This window comes from Callithrix jacchus, chromosome 6 (genome assembly GCF_049354715.1).
Source record: "Callithrix jacchus isolate 240 chromosome 6, calJac240_pri, whole genome shotgun sequence".
Taxonomy (NCBI): Eukaryota; Metazoa; Chordata; class Mammalia; order Primates; family Cebidae; genus Callithrix; species Callithrix jacchus.
In genome coordinates, this window is record NC_133507.1 from 76084462 (window position 1) to 76109486 (window position 25025).

Genomic DNA, 25025 nt, shown 5'->3' on the forward strand with positions numbered 1-25025 from the left:
TATAAAGACACAAAAGAAATTCAGGGAAACATGACTTCACCAAAAGAAACTAACAAAGCTCCAGTAAAGGAGCCAGAAGAATTAAAGATCTAAAAAACATCTACAAATAATTCAGAATAATACTCAAAGAAATTCAGAAAATCACAGGAAAATATGTATCAAAAATTAAGAAAAACAATCTAGGAATAAAAGGCAAAATTTGGCAAAAACATAAAAGCAATAAAAATAGAAATTGTATATTACAGAATACAATAAATACATTAAAAACCTCACCAGACATCCTCAACAGCAGACTTGATCAAAAGAGAAAATAATCAAAGAGCTTGGAGACAGAATATACAAATTTATCCAAGGAGAGGAGAAAAAGAAATAACAAGAAAGACTGAAGAAGGCCTACAAGGATTATGAAATGCTATAAAGGGAATAAACCTTCATATATTAGTTATTACTGAATGAGACAAAAAAGAAAACACCCTAGAAAAATTATTTAAGAAAATAATGCCTGAAAATCTTTCAAATATAAAGCATAACAACAACATCCAGGTATAGGAGCTTCAGAAGTCAACAATGAAATTCAATCCAAAGAGAAATTTCCCAGGGCACATCATAATTCCATTATTAAATATTGAAGACAAAGAAAGAATACTGAAAGAAGATAGAGAGAAGAAGTATACCAAATACAATGTAGTCCCAATAGAGCTATCAGCAGATTTCTCAGCAGAATCCTATTTCTAAGAAAGACTGAGATGATATTTTAGAAGTGCTAGAACAAAACACAAAAAACAACCTGTCAACAAAGAATACTATACCCAGAAAAGCTATCCTTCAAACATGAAGGAGAGAGAAAGACTTTACCAGAAAAACCAAAGCTAAGGAATAAATCACTAACAGACAAGCCTTTCAATAAATGCTAACCCAAGTCCTTCCATTTGAAAGAAAAAAATTCTAACATGTATCAAAAAAACCATCTGAATATATATAACTCTGTGGCAAAAGTAATTATATAAATTAAGAACACACTAATACTGTAATTGTGGTCTGTAAACCACTAATATCTCATTAGTATAAAGAATAAAACACAAAACTATTAATTATAATAACTACAGTAATTGTTAAAGAGAAATGTAATCTAAAATTACATAAATTGAAAGATCAAAAAATAAGACAGTTGGGGTATGCTGTTTGACCTGTAGAATGTGTTTCAGTTTCTTCCCTTTATAATTAAACTTAAGAAAGTATCAGGTTAAAATGATCTCTTATAACTATAAGATTTTTTATAATCTTCATGATAAGCACAGAGCAAAAACTTATAATAGATACATTAAAAATAAATAAAACAGAATCAAAACATGCTAACAGAGATAATCATTTAAGCAAAAAGACAGTAAGAAAAAAGAACAATCATAAAATAAGAAAAAAAGTTAGTAATAAACCCATCACTAACAATAATAACCTTAAATGTAAATGAATTAAATTGTCCAATTAAAACATGCAGAGTTACTCTATAACTTTTTTTAAAAGGTGCTATTATATGACGCCTGCAAGAAATTTGTTTTACCTTTAAAGATGCACAAAGATAGAAAGTGAAGGGACACAAAAAGATATACCATATAAACTGAAACTAAAACAAGAGTGTGAGTAGCTATATGTACTTCAGATTGAATTTAAAACAGAAATGACAACAATATTCCAATTAAGCCATTATAAAATAATAAAGGCATCCATACAGCAAGAGAATATAACAATTGTAAACAGGTTTGCATCCTACACCAGATTACCCATATATATATGGTCTGTATTTGCTTTATATATATAAATGCTTATATAAAATGTATATATTTATACATTTAATATATACATTTATATGTTAAATATAAATGTATACATTTGTACATTTACATTTATGCAAATGTACAAATATACATTTAATGTATAATGTATTAAATGTATACATTTAATATATACATGTCAATGTAATTTATATTAAATATAAATATATACATTTATAAATATATACATATTAAATATAAATATATACATTTAATATATACATGTATTATATATATATATATGGGTATATACACAGACTTAAAGGGAGAAATTGGTTGCCATATAATAATAGTAGGAGACATCAACTCCCCATTTTTAGCAATGTAAAGATCATTCAGGCAGAAAATCAACAATGAAACATTGAATTTAAGCTGTGCTGTCTTCCAAATTTACTTAGCAGACATTTACAGAACATTATATCCATCAGCCATAGAATATACATTCTACTTAACAGCACATGAAACAATCACCAGTATAGACAATATTTTAGGTGACAGAACAGACTTAACAATTTTTTTATAAACTAAAATCATTTAAATTGCCTTTCCTCACCACAATAGAATAAAATTAGGAATCAATAACAAAAATGTTATAAACTCTAATACAAGGATGTTCAACAAGATGAATGAATCAATGAAGAATTATTTTTGAAGTAAAAATTCCTTGAGACAAATGAAAATGGAAACATAACATTCCAACACCTATGGGATACAGCAAATATAGTTATAAGAGAAAATTTTAGAGCAATATAATCCTACATCAGAAAAGGAGAAAGGTTTCAAATAAAAAACGTAATGTTATAGCTCAAGAAACAAAAAATGAACAAAGCAAGTCCAAAATTACTGGAAGGAAATCAATAATAAATATCAGAGCAAATAAATGAAATAGAAATCAAAAAGTATAAAAATATTATTTTTGAACTTATGAACAGATACAATTTTAGCTAGACTAACAGAAAAAGAGTAAAAACTAAATAAAATCAGAGATGAAAAAAGGTACTGTAACCAATACTATAGAAATACATGGAATCATAAGAGATAATTATGAACAACTATATACTAACAAATGGGAAAATCTGGAAAAATAGATAAATTCTTGGTAACATACATCCTTTCTCTTGTCTAACTGCTACCAGGATCAGATCATGAAGAAATGGAAGACCTGAATCAATTAATAATAAATAATAAGATTGGAGCAGCCTGAAAGACCCTCCTATCAATGAAAAGCCCAAAATCTAATGGCTTCAGTGATGAATTCTAACAAACAGTTTTAAAAAATAATTAATACCAATTCTTCTCAAACTCATACAAAAACTTTAAAAGGAGAGAATATTTTGAAACTCATTCTACAAGGTCATCATTACCCTGATACCAAAACCAGACAAGAACACAACAACAAAACAAACTTTAGGCCAGTATCACTAATGCATATAAATGCAAAAATACTCAATAAAATACTGGCAAACCAGAATCAACAATATATTACAAAGATCATTCACCATGATCAAGTGGGATTCATCCCAGGGATGCAAGGATAGTTCAACATACACAAAGCAATAAACAGTATAAATCGCATTAACAAAATCAAGGACAAAAGAATCATAGAATTGTTACAATACATTCAGAAAAAGTATGTGTCAAAATTTAACATCCCCGTATAATAAAAATTCCCAACAAATTAGGCATAAAAGGACCATACCTCAAAAAAGTAAAGGCCTTATATGATAAACCCACAGCTAGTAACATACTGAATAGGGAAAAGTTTATAGCTTTTCCTCTATGTCTGGAACAAGACAAAAATGTCCACTTTCACCACTTTTGTTTAACATGGTATTGGGAGTCCTAGCCATAGCGATTTGGCGAGAGACAGAAATAAATGGCATTCAAATTGGAAAAACAAAGAAAGAAGTTATATCATCCCTGTTTGCAGATGGCATAACCATATGTATAGAATATACTAACAGTACCACCAAAAAAAAAAAAAACTCATAGAACTAATAAGTGAATCCAGTAAAGTTGCAGAGTTCAAGATAAACATAAAATCTGGATGGATTTTTTTCTAAGGTAATAGCAAACTATGTGAAAAAGAAATCAAGAAAGCAACCCCATTTATATGAGGGGAAAAAAAAAGAACACCCTGGGAATAAAGTCAACCATGGGGTGAAGGGTCACTACAATAAAAACTATAAAACACTAATGAAAATATGCTAACGAAAAAAAATGAAACAGATACAAATCAATAAAAGGCATTACATATCCATTAGATTGGAAGACATAATAGTGTTAAAATGTCTAAACTATCTAAGGTGATATAAAATTTCAATGCAATCTTTATCAAAATAGCAATGTCATTCATTAGAAAAACAGAAAATGCAATCCTAAAGTTTGTATAAAACCACAAAAAAACCTGAATAGTCAAAGCAGTCTTGAGCAAAATTAACAAAGGTAAAGGTATCAAATTAACTGATTTCAAAGTATACTACAAACCCATAGTAACCAAAACAGCATGGTACCAACCTAAAAATAGACACGAAGACCAACAGAACAGAATAGAGAGCCCAGAAACAAATCCATACATCTCACTAAACTGTCTTTTTACAAAGGTGCCAAGAACACACATTGGAGAGAGGACAGTCTATTCAATTAAGAAAAAAAGGAAATGGTTCCAGGAAAACTAGATATCCACATGTAAAAGAATGAAACTGGACCCCCATCTCACAAAAACAAAAATGAACTCAAAATGGATTAAAGACTTAAGTATAAGATCTGAGAGAGGACATTGGAGAGAGGACAGTCTATTCAATTAAGAAAAAAAGAAACGGTTCCAGGAAAACTAGATATCCACATGTAGAAGAAAGAAACTGGACCCCCATCTCACAAAAACAAAAATGAACTCAAAATGTATTAAAGACTTAAATATAAGATCTGACACTACAAGACTATTACAAAAAAGCTTAGGAAAAACACTTCACAATATCGATTTGGGAAGAATTTTTCAGGTAGATCCTGAAATGCACAGGCAATAAAAGAATAAATGGACAGATGAAATTATGTGAAACTAAGAAACTCCTGCACAGCAAAGGAAGCAGTCAACATACTGAAGTTTCAACCTACATAATGAGGGACAGTATTTGCAAACTGTGCATCTGACAAGTGGTTAACATCCAGAATACACGAGGAACTTGCACAATTCAATAGCGCACGTGCGCGCACACACACACACACACACCCCATGCAAAAGTGGGCAAAGAGCCTGAACAGACATTTATCAAAAGACATGTAAATGACCAGTAGATATAGGATTGAAAAAGCTTAACAATGCTCATGATCAGGGAAATGGAAATCAAAACTATAATATCACCTTACCTCAGTTAGAATAGCTATTATCAAAAATACAAAAAATAGCAAATGTTGGCAAGGGTGTAGAGAACAAACTCATACACAGTTAGAATATAAAATAGTACAGCCATTATGGAAAAATAGTATAGAAGTTCCTCAAAAAATTAAACATAGAGCTACTATATGATTCAGCAATTTCACTCCTGGGTATTTATCCCCAAAAAAATGAAATCAGTATTTTGAAGAGATACTTGCGGTCCTATGTTTATTGCAGCACTGACCACCACAGTCAAAAGATGAAAGCAATTTAAGCGTCTGTCAACCAATGAATGGGTAAAGAAAATGTGGCATATTTACACACTGGAATGCTATTCGGCTATTAAAATCAGAAGGAAAGTCTGTCTTTTGTAGCAACACAGATAAATCTAGAGGATATCATGTCAAGTGAAATAAGCCAGGTACAGAAAGAACATGATTTCACTCATAGATGAAATTTCTAAAAGTTGATCTCATAGAAGTAGACAGTTGAATAGTGATTAGGTAGAGACTGAGGAGGAAAGGGAGAAGGTGGGAGTAGTAGGGTATAGATTACTTGATCAAAGTTATAGTTAGATAGGAAGAATAAGTCCTTATGTTCCATTGCATACTAGGGTGACTTCAGCTAATAGCAATATACTGGATATTTCAAGGTAGCTAGAAAAAAAAATATCTTGAAAGATATCACCACAGAGAAATGATCAAGGATTGATGAATAGACATTGATTAATAGATCAAAACTATACTGATTTGATAATAATGCAATGTATACATGTACTGAAACAACACTCTGTACCCTATAAACGTAAAATTATGTGCCAAATATAAACAAAAAGAATTTTGAAAGAAAATTTTAATATCAGTTATGAAATGACTGAAAATACCTTTAAGTTGCCTCTAAGCTCCTGAGAGCAATGGCAATGCCTTATTCTTATAATATATATAAAACCCTTCCTTGGTTCCAAAATGAACAAGCAGTGGTATTTATTTTTATGTATAACATAGCACTGAGTATAGAAAAGTAAACAAAAAATAAATATTTTAATTAAAATTAACCGAGAGTATGATTTTATTAAATAGGCAAATCAAAGGCATTGATTTTATGCAGTTAAACCAGGTATGAGTATGTGGGTTTTACATTAAATACAAAAAAAGCTGAAAAAATGGAAACTATTTAATATATACATGCAAATGTCTATAACTAAACTATTTTAAAGTTGATCTATAATTTCTGTATATGCAAATAAATTAAATGTCTATGCTACCTTAGAAATATCCATGACAATATTTTTATTTTTATTTAGAAATATATAAAACCATTTTATTAAAGATTTAAGTTTTCTTAAATTATTTCTGATTTTATGATACAACTAAAAAAAAAACAAGTGTTCTGTTGAATATACATGAGTTAAATCAAAAGAAAAAAATTCTGTGTGGTTGAAGTATGATCATGGCTTCATAAAGGGCTTACATACATTTTTTGAAAAGCAAAAGAATAAAAGTCATTACCACCAAAATTTGGCATTCTTTTGCATATCATCTAATAACATCAGAAGAATTAATCATATTAATAATGCTTTCTATAATGAATGTTGAAAGAAATCATTTTTAAATTCCATATATTATTATAAATGCTGCTACTTATTCTGCTTTATTTAATGAATTTACAATCACTTTACTTTTACACATCTGTTTAGAATGAATGGGATGTTTAGTTTGTTATACATCTATAGTTGTCAAATATAGCACATGACAACTTACATAAAATAATTATAACATACTTGGTAAGAATATAAAATATATTAGCCATAAATGTATCACCTTCTGAATTTCTTCATATTCATTCATGAATAACAGCTTAAACTAACCTTTCCTAATCAAATAAATGCTTCCGCAGACTATATCATGTGTAATTTTACAGTATATTTTCTAAAAAAGTAAACATTTGTAGAATTTTAAAGTTTTAATGATGAAAGAAAATTGGGTATTAGGTATATGGTGTGCAAATTAAAAGAATATTAGTTTTACTACTATAAGTGTCAAGGAAAATAATTTGCCTAATAGGCATGGGTGATGAGTTAGCACTTAGACCAGACAGACTTTTTCACAGTGCTGCCATTTGTTTTCTGCTTTTTGTTCCACTTTCTTTTCTAAAATTAAAAAAAGAAAAGTATGAGTATGGTGCTGTTTCCACAGACTAAAGTTATAACCCACCACAATATACTACAAATGCAATCCATTGTTTAGAAATTACTAGAAGTGGATTCATTTATTCCAGAATGACTTAACATTATTAGGGCAACAGCTTCATGAATGTAGATGCCTAGAAACAAGTTATACAATCAGATTATTCAGTGTTCAGGTTGAACTTAATTTTGTCCATATATGTACTTTTCAATGAATTATATGTAAAATGAGAAATTTAGTGTTAAATTACTGGGTCCTGTTCTATTTTAGGTCCAGGTATGTTTTCCATACACTAATGTTAAGTCTCAACATGCATTGTAAGCAGCATTAAACCCGTAACATTCACTTTCATTTTATTTTCATCAAAGCAGTTTGTATCTGAACTTCTCACTTAGAAATAAAAAAGTGTATATAATTTCACCACACTAATTATAATCATGCATATGATATATGAAAATACATTGAACTATAAGTAATCATTGCATTTCTAATTATTTTACATTACAATACTGAAACATTTAAATCAACATAGTGGTTGCTATTTTTCTAGTTATTTGAAGAATTTATGGATTGAAAAGATAACACAAAAACATAATGATAATTCACTCTATTATAAAACCCTAGGACAAAATTATCAGATATTATCTTTTATCTGAAAGGTTTAATTCCCCTTTAAGGTGTGGACTCAAGATGGCGCAGTAGGAACAACCCAGGATTGAAGCTCTCAGTGAACACGTGGAGGGTGAGTCAGGGCCGCATTGCTAGACAGATCTTCGTTGCCCACAGAACGGGAAAATTCCCAGGTATAGGAGAGATGTGGGATGTCAGCGCAGTGGTTTTGGCTGGCACATCCAGCAGTCGGCGCTACAGCGCAGCGGAACTCCACAGCACTCCACACAAAGCGCACTGGTCCAGGTGCCCTGTTTAACCAACAATCTGAGACTTCAGAGGGCAGATTGGCATAACCATCTGATTGAAAGGGACTTGGACAGTGAGCCAGGCCAGGAGATTTCAGAAAAACGGCATTTGAACCAGTGCAGTAGGACAAACAAAATGGCGATTTCAAACGCCCTGGGTGGAGAGTTTCACTGCGGGCACAGCGGAACCCAGGACGGTGCAGTGCGATGTGGGAGGGGCGTCTGCCATTGCCGAGGCAACCCGCCACAACAGAGAGACTCCGCCGCAGGGCATAGCCCATGGCAGCAGGGTGGAGACCGCAGCAGCAGGGCAGAGCCTGCAGCAACAGGGCGAACCTCACACCAGCAAGGCGGAGCCTTGGCAGGCAAATAGTGACTAGACTGCCTCCTAGCTGGGCAGGACAGTGCAATGGACACTCATAAAAAAAGCCCCAACCCCCCGAGACAGAGCATCTGAGAAAAAAAGGGTTTTTTTATGAGTTCTGCTACAGCAGAATTAAACGTAGCAGCCTAACAGCCCTGAATGAACAACAGAGCTCACAGATCAGCACTTGAGCTCCTATAAAGTACAGACTCTCTCCTCAAGCAGCTCCTTGACCCCTCTATATCCAGAAGACTGACATTTGGCAGACATCATTCTGGGACAAAGATAGCAGAAAAAGAAACTGGTAGCATCCCTCACTGTTCTGCAGATGCTATAGGTGCACCCCAGACAAGCAGGGCCTGGAGTAGACCTCAGCAGTTGTACAGTAGAGGGGCTAGATTGGTAGAAGGAAAACCAAGTAACAGAAATACTTCAGCATCAACAATGTGGGCATCCACTCAGAGACCCAATCGAAAAGTCAGCAACTACTCAGATGACAGGTGGATAAATCCACAAAGATGGGAAGAAACCAGCGCAAAAAGGAGGAAAACACCCAAAACCAGAACACCTTGCCTCCTACAAAGGACCAAAACTCCGCACCAGCAAGGGAACAAAGCTGGACAAAGAATGACTGTGACGAAATGATGGAATTAGACTTCAGAAGGTGGATAATGAGAAACGTTTGTGAGCTAAAAGAACATGTTTTAAATCAATGCAAAGAAACTAAGAACCTTGAAAAAAGATTTGAAAAAGATTTGAGGAAATGATAACAAGAATGGATAACTTAGAGAGGAATATGAATTGAAGCAGCTGAAAAACACAATACGAAAACTTCACAAAGCATGCACAAGTTTCAACAGCCGAATTGCCCAGCAGAAGAAAGAATACGAGAAGTCGAAGATCAACTCAATGAAATAAAATGAGAAACCAAGAATAGAGAAAAAAGCACAAAAAGGAATGAACAAAGTCTCCAAGAAATGTGGGACTATAAGAAGAGACCTAACTTACGTTTGATAGATGTACCAGAATGTGACAAAGAGAATAAATCAAAGCTGGAAAATACTCTTCAGGATAGTACCCAGGAAAATTTCCCCCACCTAGCAAGGCAGGCCAACACTCAAATGCAGGAAATACAGAGAACACCCCAAGGCACATAATCGTCAGATTCAACAAGGTTGAAATAAAGGAGAAAATGCTAATGGCAGCTAGAGAGAAAGGTCGGGTCACCCACAAAGGGAAGCCCATCAGACTCACAGCAGATCTCTCGGCAAAAACTCTACAAGGCAGAAGACAGTGGGGGCCAATATTCAACATCCTTAAAGAAAAGAACTTTCAACCCAGAATTTCATATCCAGCAAAACTGAGCTTCAGAAGTGAAAGAAAAATAAAATCCTTTGCGAACAAGCAAGTACTCAGAGATTTTGTCACCACCAGGCCTGCTTTAAAACAGCTCCTGAAGGAGGCACCAGACACAGAAAGGAACAACCAGTACCAGCCATTCCAAACTCACACTAAATGCTAAAGAGCATCAACATAATGAAGAATCTACATCAACTAACGGGCAAAACAGCCAGCTAGCATCAAAATGTCAGTATCAAATTCACACATAACAATATTAACCCTAAATGTAAATGAACTAAATGCACCAATCAAAAGACACAGACTGGCAAATTGGATAAAAATCCAAAACCCATCAGTGTGCTGTATCCAGGAAACCCATCTCACATGTAAGGATACACAAAGGCTCAAAATAAAGGGATAATAGAAGATTTACCAATCAAATGGAGAGAAAAAAAAGTGGAAGTTGAAATTCTCATCGCTGATAAAATAGACTTTAAAGCAACAAAGATCAAAAGAGACAAAGAAGGCCATTACATAATGGTGAAAGGATTGATATAACAAGAAAAGCTAATGATCCTAAACATATATGGACCCAATACAGGAACACACAGATACATAAGGCAAGTTCTTAAAGACTTACAAAGAGACTTAGACTCCCACACAATAATAGTGGGAGACTTTAACACTCCACTGTCAATACTAGACAGATCAACCAGACAGAAAATTAACAAGGATATCCAGGGCTTGAACTCAGACCTGGAACAAGCAAACCTGATAGACATTTACAGAACTCTCCACCCCAAATCCTCAGAATATACATTCTTCTCAGCACCACACCACACCTACTCTAAAATTGACCACATAATTGGAAGTAAAGCACTCCTCAGCAAATGCAAAACAACTGAAATAATAACTAACAGTCTCTCAGACCATAGGGCAATCAAGTTAGAACTCAAAATTCAGAAACCAACTCAGAACCGCACAGCTTCATGGAAACTGAACAACTGGCTCTTGAATGTTGACTGGATAAACAATGAAATGAAGACAGAAATAAAGAAGTTCTTCGAAACCAATGAGAACGAAGACACAACATGCCAGAATCTCTGGGACACATATAAAGCAGTCTCTAGAGGAAAATATATAGCAATAAGTGCTGATATGAGGAGAATGGAGAGATTCAAAATTGACACCCCATCGTCAAAATTGAAAGGGCTAGAGGAGCAAGATCAAAAAAACTCAAAACCTAGCAGAAGACAAGAAATAACTAAGATCAGAGCCGAACTGAAAGAGATAGAGACAAGAAAAACCCTTGAAAAAATCAATAAATCCAAGAGCTGGTTTTTTAAAAAAATCAACAAAATAGACAAACCACTAGCCAGAATGATAAAAAAGAAAAGAGAGAACAACCAAATAGATGCAATAAAAAATGACAAAGGGGAAATCACCACAGATTCCACAGAAATTCAAACCATCATCAGAGAATATTACAAACAACTCTATGCACATAAACTATAAACCGTGAAGAAATGGATAAATTCCTTGACTCCTGTGTCCTCCCAAGCCTAAACCAGGAAAAAGATGAAACTATGAATAGACCAATAACAAGGGCAGAAGTCGAGGCAGCAATTAAGAGCCTACCACACAAAAAAAGCCCAGGTCCAGATGGGTTCACAGCCGAATTCTACCAGACACACAAATAGCAGCTGGTACCATTCCTTCTGAAGCTATTCCAAATAATCCAAGAAGAGGGAATCCTTCCCAAATCATTTTATGAGACCAACATCATCCTGATACCAAAACCCGGCAGAGACCCAACGAGAAAAGAAAACTTCAGGCCAATATCCATGATGAACATAGATGCAAAAATTTCAATAAAATATTGGCAAGCTAATTGCAACAGCAAATCAAAAAACTTATCCATCATGATCAAGTAGGATTCATCCCAGGGATGCAAGGCTGGTTCAACATACGCAAGTCTATAAACGTAATTCACCACATAAACAGAACCAAAAACAAAAACCACATGATTATCTCACTTGATGCAGAGAAGGCATTCGACAAAATTCAACAGCCCTTTAGGCTAAAAACCCTCAATAAACTCAGTATCGATGGAACGTATCTCAAAGTAATAAAAGCTATTTACGACAAACCAAAAGTGAATATCATACTGAATGGGCAAAAACTGGAAGCATTCCCTTTGAAATCCAGCACTAGACAAGGATGCCCTCTTTCACCACTCCTATTCAATATAGTACTGGAAGTTCTAGCCAGAGCAATCAGGCAAGAAAAGAAATAAAGGGTATTCAAATAGGAAAGGTGGAAGCCAAATTGTTTCTAATTGCAGACAACATGATAGTATACCTAGAAGACCCCATCGCCTTAGCCCAAAAAATCGTCAAACTGATAAGCAACTTCAGCAAAGTCTCAGGATATAAAATCAATGTGCAAAAATCACAAGCATTCGTCTACACCAATAACAGACTTAAAGAAAGCCAAATCAAGAACGAACTGCCAATCACAACTGCTACAAAAAGAATAAAATACCTAGGAATACAACTCACAAAAAAATGTATGGGATCTCCTCAAGGAAAACTACAAACCACTGCTCAATGAAATAAGAGAGGACACAAACAGATGGAGAAACATTCCATGTTCATGGTTAGGAAGAATTAATATCGTGAAAATGGCTATACTGCCCAAAGTAATTTACAGAATCAATGCTATCCCCACCAAGCTACCATTGACTTTCTACACAGACCTGGAAAAAACCACCATGAACTTCATATGGAACCAAAAGAGAGCCCGCATAGTCAAGTCAATTCTAAGCAAAAAGAACACAGTGGGGGGCATCACACTACTGAATTTTAAACTATACTATAAGGCTACAGTAATCAAAACAGCATGGTACTGGTACGAAAACAGGGATATAGACCAATGGAACAGAACAGAGGCATCAGAGGCAACACAACATATCCACAACCATACAATCTTTGATAAACCTGACAAAAACAAGCAATGGGGAAAGGATTCCCTGTTTAATAAGTGGTGTTGGGAAAACTGGCTGGCCATGTGCAGAAAGCAGAATCTGGACCCCTTCCTGACACCTTACACTAAAATTAACTCCAGATGGATTAAAGACTTAAACATAAGACCTGGCACCATAAAAACCCTAGACGAAAATCTAGGCAAAACCATCCAGGACATAGGCAAGGACTTCATGAACAAAACACCAAAAGTATTGGCAACAAAAGCCAAAATAGACAAATGAGACCTAATCAAACTCCACAGCTTCTGCACGGCAAAAGAAACAGTCACTAGAGTGAATTGGCAACCAACAGAATGGAAAAAATTTTTGCAGTTTACCCATCTGACAAAGGGCTGATATCCAGAATTTACAAAGAACTCAAATAGATTTACAGGAAAAAACAAACAAGCCCATTCAAAAATGGGCAAAGGATATGAACAGACACTTTACAAAAGAAGACATGTATGAGGCCAACAATCATATAATAAAATGCTCATCATCACTGGTCATTAGAGAGATGCAAATCAAAGCCACATTGAGATACCATCTCACGCCAGTTAGAACGGTGATCATTAAAAAATCTGGAGACAACAGATGCTGGAGAGGATGTGGAGAAAAAGGAACACTTTTACACTGTTGGTGAGAGTGCAAATTAGTTCAACCATTGTGGGAGACAGTGTGGCGATTCCTCAAGGCCTTAGAAATAGAAATTCCATTTGACCCAGCAATCCCATTACTGGGTATATATCCAAAGGACTATCAATCATTCTACTGTAAGGACACATGTATACGAATGTTCATTGCAGCACTGTTTACAATAGCAAAGACCTGGAACCAACCCAAGTGCCCATTGATGATAGACTGGACTGGGAAAATGTGGCACATATACACCATGGAATATTATGCAGCAATCAGAAATGATGAGTTCATGTTGTTTGTAGGGACATGGATGAAACTGGAGAACATCATTCTCAGCAATCTGACACAAGAACAGAAAATGAAATACCGCAAATTCTCACTCATAGGCGGGTGATGAAAAATGAGAACACATGGACACAGGGAGGGGAGTACTAAACACTGGGGTCTATTGGGGAGAAAAGGGGAGGGCCAGCGGGGGGGGGGAGTTGGGGAGGGATACCCTGGGGAGAAATGCCAAATGTGGGTAAAGGGAAGAAAGGAAGCAAATCACATTGCCATGTGTGTACCTATGCAACTGTCTTGCATGTTCTGCACATGCACCCCAAAACCTAAAATGCAATAAAAAATTTAAACAAAAAATTCCCCTTAAAAGGGTAACAATTTTCAGATTAATGTTTCATTTTCATAATCCACTCTCCCATGATTTCAAACACATTGTTAACACCAGCAACATCCTTCTACATTATTTATTTCTCTCTTTGGCATTAAGTACAAGCTTGTCCTTAGTTAAATAGGAGTGATCATCAAATGACAATGATCTTCAACACCCTGATCCAAAAAACAGCCCAGTAACATTGATAATATTATTTCCCCATTTTATGTAAATATAATTAGATGTTAAAAAATTAAATAATTTCTCGATGGTGACACAACTAGGAACGGCAGAAATGAGAATTAAATGTAGTCAAGCCAATCCCTGTAAACCATTTCACACTATTGTCTCTATTTAATACAATACAGTATAATTATATACCACTAGCTAATAAGCCCCTTGCCACCATACCCTACACTAAGTTTATTCTTTTCTTGTAAAGTGGCCAAAGAGTGTTTTAAGGATGCTTCATTATTTTTCAGAACCAGGCCTAATCCCTAAAGAAGAAATGTCTATACTCCTGCCTGCACATTCCTCCCTCACTCCGACCTCTGGGTGGTATTTATTCTTTTCTCTTCCAAATCCTGCTTCCATCCTCCAGTGCAGCCTCATATCTCATAACCTATCTGACTTGGATCGACCATCTGGAATATTGGTCCCTCACTCCAACTGTCTATTCAGGCTTATCTTCAGGCCCCTGCATCCCCAGCCCTTCGACTTGATCAGGAGTCAGCTCATTCTCACATTTTTTGCTCCATCACAATGTAGCCCTGCCCAGCTAATGCTTTGTTGGAATGATTTAAACAGTATTCCTAACATTTTGAGTGAATTTTTCTGTCCTTCTCCCAGTTATGCTTCAATTTCTTTTTAATGTATCCCATGCTTTGTTCTGGTGGAGAAGGTTTTCCTGAGTGAAGTGCTGAGGGTGGTTTTGTATAAAGCTGCCCAGCTTTTCTTTGCTCTACTTCCCAGAAGTCAGTTGAACATATGTCCCCAGAGATTTGGAAGTTACCACATACGAGTTTCATCAGAACCATGGGCACCCCATCCCAAATGAAAGTCAATTTGCTAGCTTCAGTTGTTTTTCCCTTCCTAGAGAGTACTTAAGCTTTAGGCTACTAGCTAATTTTGTGTTTCAATCTGCTCCTCAAATGCTGAAACAACAGCTATCAACATTTGTACACCAATTTTCTAAAATATTCATTTGAACTAGTTCACATTTGCAGAAAAAAGTTTTTAGTTTCACTTTGTAAGCTGCATGGGTAGAAAAGTGCCTATTAAACTATGCATTTATACTTGTTGCTAACACGTCTTTGAGATATTTATCATTCCATATTCTCAAACCAACTCATTTGTTTTATTTTCGAAGTCCCAGAGCCCCACTCTATGTAATTAACATCATGCCAAACTATAAAACACATTCTCAAAATATAATTCAAAGAGCCTAATTCCCTCATAACAAGGACTTCTAAGCTTTATCATTTTCCAATGACTCATTTTCATTTCTGCATTAAATGTGGGAAGACTTCATCCTAAAAGTCCAAAAAGTGCATATTAGGTTCCTCACTTATTTACTACAGGTAGACCTTGTACCACAGAGACAGGATTCTAACGTTGGCAATCCACATAATTAAGTGTGGGAACATCTTCTAAATACAAATTATAACACAAAGAACATATGGTTGGCAAATATATCTTCTCTGTTGCTCTTCTTTGACAACTTACCATGTTTCTTATATCTTTTACTCTTCCTCATCATTTTTAAAATGATAGCTGACTGACTCAGAATGACAACCCTACCATTTACTAATTGTCTGATTTTAAGCAAGTTAATTTGTTCAGCCTTTTCACAACTGATGAACAAAGGGAAAAAAAGCACCAACCTACAGATAAATTAAATAAAATAATACTGTTTAGAACTATTCATAAGCTGCCTCCAATAATTGCTACTTAGGTTTCCTTGTCCCAGAGGAGTCAAGTTTTCTCAATTCCCCTGGGACTAGAAAAATTACCTTGATAGGTTGTTCTATTTCAATCAGCATATTGTTATATATTGTTGATCCTTTTTTGTTTTGCTTTATCTCTGAAGGTAAATATCATCCTTTTCATATTGGAGTTAATTCCGTTGTCTTCTGACAAATTTATTTACCTCTGGACTTTTCTATATCCAAAACATCATGCATTCTGAGATCATATCAACATGCCTTAAAACACCACTTCAATCAATATCTTTCATTTTCCAGCATTTCCAAATAAATCCCTGACATATGACAGCAGGAAAAGGAATGTGCATGTTTGACTGCTATAGTATTTTGTAGTGGGCATAAATATGGCAAATGCTTAGCCAACTGTTATCTGTGATATACACTTTCCCCCTGGAATTGCCCTGTGCCTTGCTGTATCCATATGCCTCTCCTAACATAATCCACCTTGCCAAGAGTATCCTTCCACATCTTTGCAGATATCTAAATTCTGCCTGTAAGTTAGCTTCAAAGATAAAGAAATACTCTTCACTTACTTTCCAGGATTCCTTGCACACAAACCCAAAAAAGGAAAATTACATTGGTTGGCTTTTATTACTGTATTTAGACTATATATATATATATATATATATATATATATTTTTTTTTTTTTTAATGGGTGCCTTAAATGCAAGAATATAGATAATTAATCAGGCAGACTAAGGACTCTCCACTCTCTCTTAATTTCTGGCCTTAAAGGATATGGCCTTTTCAAGCAGTAGAAAGATATGATTTTAGATCTAGGTTTATACTTATAGTTTGAAAAATATACAATGCAGATCTATGACTGTATGTTGATTCTATATTATTAAGGCCAAAAAATCAGTTAATGCATTTTAAAAAGATTAAATCTAGCTGCATAAAGTATTACTTTACTTTGTTGATTTGATTTTTTTTTTTTTTTTTTTTTTTGAGACGGAGTTTTGCTCTTGTTACCCAGGCTGGAGTGCAATGGTGCGACTCGGCTCACCGCAACCTCCGCCTCCTGGGTTCAGGCAATTCTCCTGCCTCAGCCTCCTGAGTAGCTGGGATTACAGGCACGTGCCACCATGCCCAACTAATTTTTTGTATTTTTAGTAGAGACGGGGTTTCACCATGTTGACCAGGATGGTCTCAATCTGTTGACCTCGTGATCCACCTGCCTCGGCCTCCCAAAGTGCTGGGATTACAGGCTTGAACCGGGTACTTTACTTTGTTTTATAGTATTTTGTACTAATTCTTTAGAAAAGTCCTTGAAAAGTTTGATTAGGAGAGGATTCAGGCATTCTGAAGGCACTGGAAAAAGTATTTTAACAATAATATATAATTTTATTCCTTAACTGCACCTCTATCTATTATTAGAAGCATGTGGCTTGGCCAAGATTAAAAAAAATTGACATAAATTATCCCACTTTTAAGGTTCAATTTAAATTCAATATGATAACCTCAAAGAGAGAAGAAATTCTCCATTTTAACCACCATCTCTGGCTTTTATTATTTACTTGATTCTATTTATTTCCTGTTTTACACACAAAAAATCATACTTTAGTCACCTGAACTTTATGTAAATAAATAAATACTTTAAAATATGTTGCTTTTATTACATATTTAGGTCCTCATCATCCTCTTAAATTTTCACCAAGGGTTGGGGTAGACACACATTACTCAACAGGGCCTTCAATGCCCTTGCTTCCTACAATTGCTTAATTTCAGCTATTTAGGCATCACTGCCAATGCTTTATTCCAATGTCTCTCACATTTTTGAACTTCTAGTCCATGATTAACCTATGTGCCCATCAAAAGATCAATGGATAAGAAAAATGCAGTGTGTATACACAATGGAATACTATTCAGCTGCAAAAAAAAAAGGAAATTTTACCACTTTTGATAATGTGGGTTAACCTGGAGCAAATTATGCTAAGTGACATAAGCAAGGCACAAAAAGACAAACATGCATCATTTCACCTACATGTAGAATCTACAAAAGGTGAACTCATGGAAGTAGAGAGTAGAATGGTGGTTACTAGGGGCCAGGCAGGTGGCAGGAGGTGAAAGGGGGAATGAAAAGTTATTGAGCAAAGGATACAAAATTTCTGATAGGAGGAGTAAGTTTTAGATCTACTGCATAGCAGAATGACTACAGTCAATAACAATGTATTATATATTTCAAATAACTAGGAGAGTAAATTTTAAATGTTTCACCATAAAACATGATAGGTAAAGGAGGCAATGAATATGTTAATTAACTTGATTTAATCATTCTAAATTGCATATACATATATATATTTAGAACTCACCTCCTATCCCAAAAATGTATACAATTATTATTTGTCAAAACAATATTAATTTAAAAATAGTTTTTAAAACATCCTGTTCTATGGTGCTTTTCTCCTCGAAGTCCTTATGCAATTAATCCTAACTGTAGGAATAGTTTTAGACCTTTCAGTATTATAATTATTTTTATTTCATCAATACTGTAAATACTGTTGCAAATAATGCAATATATTTGGTCAGAAAACTAAATGAATTATTTCATAGCATCCTTCTCTGCAAGGATGCTTAAGTCAATTATCTCCCAACTCAGGGTGAGTTACCATCCTATCTAGTGTCATGCCCAGGAAGTAAAGGTGCAAACTATCTTCCGATTTTTGTCTATGTGGCTTAGTCATTGAGGTCAATTTTGTAGGGTAATTCCTCCAAAGACATCTTTCACTAACATAATCCCTAACTTCTCGCTCTTTCATGAGTTAATATGCCTAAATTCCTTACAATAAACATAAAACTAGGCTTTACTATGGGAATATTTAACATGTGTATACATATTTAATCTCACCAAGTGAAGTGTAAGAGCATTCAATACAATGACTGAGTCTAGTAATATATATCTACTTTGTGTCTAAATAGGTACCTTTACCTTCTTCTTGCTTAACGGTTGTCTTGTGTCCAGGGTAGAGGAATTAAAGGCTCCTCTCCCTTAAACCCAGACTAGAATTTAACCACCTAGATGAATTATGAGCCTCTCAAATCCAAAAGACAACACTGAACTTGAGTTTCACCAGAACCCTATCTCTTTTTATTCCCAGCCAATTCTTCTTCCCACAGCTTGCCCAATTTTATTTAAATGAAATCAGCATTTATACATTTGCTCAGGCCAGAGATCTGGCTCTCATCCTGATTCTTCCTACTCCTTTATCCTTCAGATCCAATCTAACACCAAGACATATTACTGTGTGTATAAGTGGATCTCAACTCTATGTATTTGAATCCCCGGCTCCTAAGTTCAAACCACCTTACTCTTTTCTCTTGGACTACTGTGATATCCTATTTACTGGCTCTAATGCTTCTCTTATTTGCCTCCAAACTAACTGCCAAACAACATTCAGTAGGAAAATTTTACAAATGTATATCTGATTATATCATTTCTTCTCATTCCCTTCCTCTATTGTTAATATTCTTCAGTGGCTTCCCACTGTACTTAAGACAAAGACAGAGTAGAAGACCCTGCACAAGCAGCCTATTTGCCTAGCTCTCTCTTAGTTCTCTCCTTCATCCACTTTGTTACAGCCAATGTGATTCATTTCCTTAGGCATTCTGAGCTCTTTTGAGGCTTTTAACAAAGGGTGCTTGCTAGTTGAAGCACTAGTACAGAAAAGTCTTCTACCGTGACATAAAAATCTTGTCACAGTGATTGGGGTAAACTTGGGCTAAAGGGATTTGAAGGCAGGGGAAGTCCATAAATTTAAATTGAGAAACTGCTGTCAAAATCATGACTCCAGGTAGCGTTTTTCAAATGTGTGACTATCAAATCCCAGTAGCAATATTGTTGATGTATATTATATGGCCAAGTATACGGTTGTAATCCTAGCACTTACTGATTACTGTGTGATATCTAATTTACACAGGAACATCTCATTTAGAACAATACCTATCTTTCTGTTTTGTTTTAAATGAGGGATATTTATTTTTGAGTATGACACATTTTTCCTCTGATTTGGAAATCCAAATTTAAAAAGAAAGTGCATTTTCTAAGTAAGATTCTTCCAGAGTAAACCACCTCCATGTTAATGCATAGAGCATTTGACAGTCTGAAGCCAGCTTTGTACTATATAAAGTAAATATGAGGTAATGATTGAAAAGGAAGCAAAATCACAGAGTTACAGCCTTCTAACTGCCAGAATCAAATAGTCTCATGCCCAGTATTTCTGGACCTCATCACTGGTAATACTATCGAACAATTTCACGTTACTTGTAGATATGCTTATAAATCTGGCCGAGGGCCAGTTTCAGAACTACCACAAAAAGACAAGAGTGCTCTGACCTGAACAACTGTGCTGAGATCACATAACAACTTACACCAAGGAAACTAAATACCGCCAAAGATTTCCAATAAAAATGCAACATTTCAAACTATCATCAAATTCAGCTTCCTACCAAATGGCATTTTAACGAATAACGAAACAGGAAAATTCATGAGGCAAATAGGCCTGGAAATCTTCTGGAGGACTTTCGGTCAGGACATGTTTTCATGTGATGTCAAGCAGTGGTTCAGGTCAGCTCTTTATATTCCACCGTTTGTCAAGAGAGGTAAGAAGCAAGCCCGTTAATGTATTAAGTTAATGGAGTCCACTCAAACTGCCAAAATAAAAATGGCATAAGCAAAAAGTTAATATGTTTTTTCCCTATAATTTATTTTTATTTATTTTTGTATTTTGCCTTTCAGTACTAAGTAACTATTACACTAGATACTGAGTTGGCTGCTGAAAATAGAACAAATGATATGAAAATCTATTCTCTCCAGTCATTCCCAGTCCAATGAAAAAAAATCCATAAGTAAATTATCAAAAGTAGAATGGAAAGCTTGATGTACAAGAGAAATACAACTGAACAGGAAGGAAATTCTTGACACAACTCAACTAACAATAGAAAAGTTATGTATTACAGTGACTAGAGGAGTCTGGGCAGGGTACAGCCAAATGGACTTCAAGAGAAATGGACATTTAAACTTTGGAGGGAAAAGGAGTTAAGTAAAATGTAAGGGTCTTTTTCTTAGGAAAGTGATACACTTAGCTGAGGATTACAAATAATAGGCATATTTAGTTTTCTAAGAATGAGAATTAATTAGTATTTACTAATTGATAATAAAAATAATAGTTGGTACTTATGGAAGGTTTACTTTTTAATTTTAAGTGTTACATATAGATAGCTGCAGTTGATCTTACAACATAGATGGAACTGTTTTCCCACTTTTTAGATAAAATATCACGAGGCACTGAATAGTTAAGGAACATCCTCAAATGAAAACATCAGCCACAGGATTTGACCATAGTCATTTGAAAAATTATGCCTGTTTTATTATAGAAGTTCTTCTAGAGATGAAAAATACAATAGAAATAAACAAAAAACTGGCTAGAATTCACAGCAGATTTAATACTGCAGAAGATAACATCAGTGAAACTGATAGTGTTGAAAACTATCCAAAATGGAAAAAAGAGAGTAAATATAAAACAAACAGTAAAGAAAAGCATCAGTAATGTGTAGAACAATCAACTATAGTTACTAAAAATAGATCAGTAAATTCCTGGACTTGTAGTGAGAGGAGGACATCATGTTGCTTTCACAACTGTAAACATTTATCAAAACACATCATAATGCACACTTAAAACTGGTGAATATTATTGTTTGTAAATTGCTCTTTAATAAAATTTAATAAAGGGAAAAATAACCAAGTGGATAACTCACAATTTGGCTTAAAAGAAGGTTGATATAACATAAAAATAAAAATAATTTATTTAATTTAAATAATATTAAAAGTTATAGAAATCTGGTCTTTCCAAATTTCACTGTTAGGATATATTTGAATGTTAACTTCTCTGTATAACTTTGGTATACTACAGTCTTCTGGAGTTAGTATCCTTTATGATATAGCCTCTAAATACATTTCCAAATAACCAGTACAAGTTTGTACACCTAATAATTGTGCTGAAGATAACTATTGCCAATAATCTAATCAATTATAAAAATAGTTTAAGCTTACAATAAACCCACCCTATGATTTTTTTGCATTTCAAATTCCATAACATGGTGAGAAATGCCAGATATACGTGATGGTGGAATGGAGGCAGCAAACCACATTGCCATGTATGTACCTGTGCAACCATCCTGCATGTTTTGCACATGTACTCCAGAACCTAAACTGCAATAAAATAAAATAAGATGCAATAACACAAAAACCTCATTGTTCTATTGTAAAACCTCCATGATTACAATATGGTTTAAGAATTGAGGATTACATTAAAATTTTAAAGTTGTAGCTTCCATAAATTAAAAAAAAGCACTGAATGGATTTCACTTAAGAAGAATTTTATTATAGAAAAAGACTTTAAAATTAAAGATGACAGGTACAATCAAATATGATAGATCTTTCCTTAAGCTAACAAGCAAAATTTATTGCAGTTCTGTGATACCATTAAACATTTCCTGTCTTGGTCTCACATTATCTTTGCTTTCCTTTAGGAAGAAGCATAGCATTTTCTCTAAAAGGAACAAAGTAAGTGACACCTTTATTGAATGCCAGTATGCACAATATAAAGGGCACAGAATAATATATCTTCGTTCTATTCAGACCAATACACACTACCACATGTTAAACAGCATGTTTATGTAATGAAATAGAATGCCAAGCACATAAAGGGTTGCAATGAAATAAATTACACTCAAATTCTTTCTCACTACTTTATTATGCAAATGGAATCTCATTTTACTTTCTCATTTTTGGAAATCAGAGTTTGAGAGAATATTTAAAGCTTAAATCTTTCACTACTACAAACAAAAAACCATCCATTTAACATTTCAGTTTATGTTACAGATTCAGTTTACCAGACAACTTCAATCAACCCAAAAATTAAAGAAAGAAAAGAGGCAGAAGATAATTTAATTACATTACTTTAAATGCATGATCTAAGTTGTAATTTCTAATAAAGAGTTTATAAAGAAATATCAGTATTAATTAACATTTATTTAGGTTTCTGATAGACTAACTTTATAAAACTGTCACTACTGTCTAATTTATCTCCAGATAGAAATAGTTCTTGTTTCAGTACATTAAGAAAGTAGTCCTTTTGTTTTCTTCTCTTTAAATTCTAACAAAAAGTCTCAGCACCTTAAATATATCCAGTAACTTAAATATTCTCAGCACTCTGGCAGAGAAAATACTAAAACTTCTTCCTACATATTCTTTTTTTCCCAGACAAATTAAATACATCTGTCATTTGGGATTGCTTTGCATAATTAGTTTTCTTTGATAATCTATAAATCTTTTGAAAAATAAATATGAATTATGTTTCCTTAAGATTATTCTACATATATCCAAACATCAAGTTAGAAGTTACAGCTTCATCGTGGTGCTTGTTAAAGGAAATAGAGAGTAGATCTTAGAATAGACTCTACATTACCTGTTAAAGATAGTTAAGCTTCTCACCTATAAAATGAGGTAGATATCTACATTGACAGACGCTATGCAGAAGCTAATCTGTCTCTGTCACTATTTTTCCATAGTTATGTTGACTTTAACATACAACCTTGGTGATAGAAGACTAGTATAACTTATAACAAAATTTGCAGTTTTCAGCAACTTATTCACAGATTCGTAAAGTGACATAGCACAATATTGGTATTACAGTAGAAAATGCTTTGTATACATTTGTAACCTCTACATTTTGAAATTCATTTCACCCTTCCACTGAAAACAGATCAATATTTAAATAAATTTAGGGTTATTTACTTACTAAGATGGGCCAAGCACATTTCATCCTTGCAAATGGATCATAAAGTTTTATTCCACAGTATAACTTCTCTCGGAGCCTGTCACTTTGATTCCTAGCATTTCACTTAACTAAAATGATAAATATTAGTACTGTGTTTGTTCTTGTAGATTGTAGTGAAGTATGAGAGAAAAAAATGTTAATTTCTCCTGGCACACATTTGTTAGAGTTGAGTGTCCATTTGAAAGAGCATCAGAAAGCTGAAATTATACCTTTCAGTTCTTGCAGGAGAGGGACATTCTGTGTGTGGTAATTATTTGCCCTTCATAAGCAAGAAAAAGGACAAGACTACACAGTAATGCCACAACAAACATTATAATAATAGAGGTAGTAAAATATATGTTAAATAAATAATAAGACCTGAGAAAAAATAACTAGCAAGAAATATACACATATCAGCCTACTCTATATCAAGGAGAGGATACACACAACATATCTGTATTCATGAGCTAGAAAAAATTCTGAGCAAGTACTCAGAGATTTTATTACCACCAGGCCTGCTTTACAAGAACTTCTGAAAGAAGCATTATACATAGAAAGGAACAACCAGTATGAGCCATTCTAAAAATATACCAAAAAGTAAAGAGCATCAACATAAAGAAGAATTTACATCAACGAATGGATAAAATAGCCAGTTAACATCAAATGGCAGTAACCCTAAATTTAAATCGACTAAATCCCCCAATCAAAAGATACAGCCAAAACCTAACGGTATATCCAAAGATACACAAACACTCAAAACAAAGGGTTGGAGAAAAATTTACCAACCAAATGGAGAGCAAAAATAAATAAATAAACAAAAAGCAGGAGTTGCAACTCTCACATTTGATAAAATAGATTTCAAAGCAACAAAGATACAGTGGTAAAAGGATCAAT

The 25025-nt window shown here is 34.1% G+C and overlaps 1 protein-coding gene and 1 long non-coding RNA gene across 34 annotated transcripts in view; one reads left to right on the top strand and one right to left on the bottom strand.

Moving 5' to 3' along the window:
* GALNT13 (polypeptide N-acetylgalactosaminyltransferase 13) overlaps positions 1 to 25025 on the bottom strand; it is a 690911-nt gene that overhangs the window by 562068 nt on the left and 103818 nt on the right. The window lies entirely within an intron of this gene.
* LOC144576656 (uncharacterized) overlaps positions 1 to 25025 on the top strand; it is a 107682-nt gene that overhangs the window by 57604 nt on the left and 25053 nt on the right. Inside the window, exons 3-4 of one of the 2 annotated variants that reach the window (XR_013518924.1) lie at positions 22843 to 22876; positions 23183 to 23289. The exons of the other annotated variant lie outside the window; for it this stretch is intronic. This is a non-coding gene — a long non-coding RNA (uncharacterized LOC144576656). Of the gene's footprint in view, positions 1 to 22842; positions 22877 to 23182; positions 23290 to 25025 lie in introns of those variants that run through there. 2 annotated transcript variants of the gene reach the window in all.